Below are 2007 nucleotides of genomic sequence, written 5' to 3'. Positions count from 1 at the left end.
CATTACATTTTACTCAACAAATACTCTTATTAAAATAATGTTACTTTCCAGTAAGCTTTTTAAGGGGAATCTTCTATCAATGTCTCTAATGTTACCAATAAAAGGAAAAACTTTTATGAATTTCTAACTGAATAATATTTTCAAATTTTTCAAAATGTTGATTTTTGTCAGCATTTGAACTTCATATGCTTATAAAAAAAAACCACCCCAATGTATTTATTATTTTTCAACTGCTATTATATCAACTTTTTTAGGAACTTTGTTCCGATGAGGAAATAAATTTGAGTGGACTGTATTTTTGTATTTTTTGGTATATTCAATGTAGAGTAAATATTATAATTTATTAATAAAGGTACTACGGCAGTAACGAAAATACAATAATTTATGTTAGATTTGAATCGTAATAATAATGTGTATGAAATCTATCTGTGCAAGTCTGCCCTGGGAGGGTCTTGCTGCTGCAGAAAGCTCCGTTGAACACAGTACACACTGATGAGATTTGGTGCTCCGCACTCGTATTTATAAGCTTGGTCTCGCCCGCTGCGTTGACTTCTGCTGCTGCTGCTACTGCTCTTGAAGCCACGTCCACTGCGTTCTGTCGTCGTAGGTCCGTATGCGGTGCCGTGTTCTGCGACAGACCGGCAGGCGCCAGCCGAGTCTATCATAGAACACGGCACCGACGCCGGGCGAGTCGGCCGCAAGTGGTCCGGCAGCTTATTTATTAATTTTCACCGAATACGCGGGTCATCAAGAAGATTCGTTTTGAGCAATTTGAAACTGTATATTATTGCAACCGGTGTCCCTTGTCACCGAACCAGTCTGACCCGCGCCTTGCATAATACATAGATCCGGCCGATACAGTCGTACGCCTCCCGACGTCAAACGTGCTTGGTGCAGCGTTTTATTCGTGGCGAATGACGATCGACTCACGATAGTGCTGACTGACTGTGTTCCGAATCTCATCATATTATACAAACAAATAGTAGGGTGACTGCCCAGTGTCATATTATTTTAAAAAAAACTATATTATACCCTTAAGAAAGATTGTGATGACATTGGAAAATACTTCTCGTGGCGCCAACAAACTTTGTATTTAGTTTTCAAGCTTTTGGACCCAACGAATAATATTTTATAGACACTTTAGAATAAGAAACTAAAAAATAAAATAAAATACAAAATTCAAATTTTAAAACTTGAAAATGTAATTCAACGTTTCACATAACGCACTGTGAGTACATTAGCGAAGTAACTAAAAATTCATGATTTTGAGAAAATCGAGTTTTTAAGTTTTTCATATCTTAAATCACTGATAAAAGAAAAAGTATTTTATTTAAATGGTTGAAACTTTGATATTATATAATATTATTAATTATAGCGTTTTAAACAAATTTACTGTGTTTAAATACTAATAAACAATATTTTTTATCAATTAAATAATTTTTTTTTTTAGTTACTATACACTATTGCATTTTAAAATGCCTATTAGAATGTGGAATATAACATAGTAACTAAAAACATTAACAAAAAAACTCAGTTGTTTTTTAAATGAAGTCCTTCTAATTAAAATTATAAAAAATAAAACGTTTATGATTATTTTTTATTGTACGTAGTGAAATAGTTATTACCAGGGCTGTGAATTTAATGCATTTGCATGTTTTTTTTGTTATACTGTATAGAAAATGGATTCGGCAAAAATTTGTTTTGACTTATTTATAGTTCAAATACCAAATCTTATTTTGCATATTTTTGCATATTTCATGGGTTAGGGCATATAAATGCATGTTTTAATAATTTTTTTGTATAAATGCTTTTTTTCGTAATATTTATATTTTTTCGGTCAATCTATTCTAAATTGATATTAAAATATTAAATTTATTTGTATAAACTATGACTCTTATAGTTTCATGGAAACTATTCTATTTTTACTCGAGTATTTAACTTGTATTATTGACTTTTGCCCTATTGAAGTCGAGATTAAACAGTTCTTAACAAAACCAAAAGATTTCA

General features: G+C 31.5%; 1 non-coding gene across 1 annotated transcript; it reads right to left on the bottom strand.

Moving 5' to 3' along the window:
- Positions 1-619: 619 nt before the first annotated feature.
- Mir3017a (microRNA mir-3017a) lies at positions 620-674 on the bottom strand. Its single transcript, NR_040180.1, has one exon. It is a non-coding gene; the product is annotated as a microRNA mir-3017a (primary transcript).
- Positions 675-2007: the final 1333 nt, after the last annotated feature.

Source organism: Acyrthosiphon pisum, chromosome A2 (assembly GCF_005508785.2).
Source record: "Acyrthosiphon pisum isolate AL4f chromosome A2, pea_aphid_22Mar2018_4r6ur, whole genome shotgun sequence".
NCBI classification, from domain to species: Eukaryota; Metazoa; Arthropoda; class Insecta; order Hemiptera; family Aphididae; genus Acyrthosiphon; species Acyrthosiphon pisum.
This window is presented reverse-complemented; position numbering and strand designations above follow the sequence as displayed.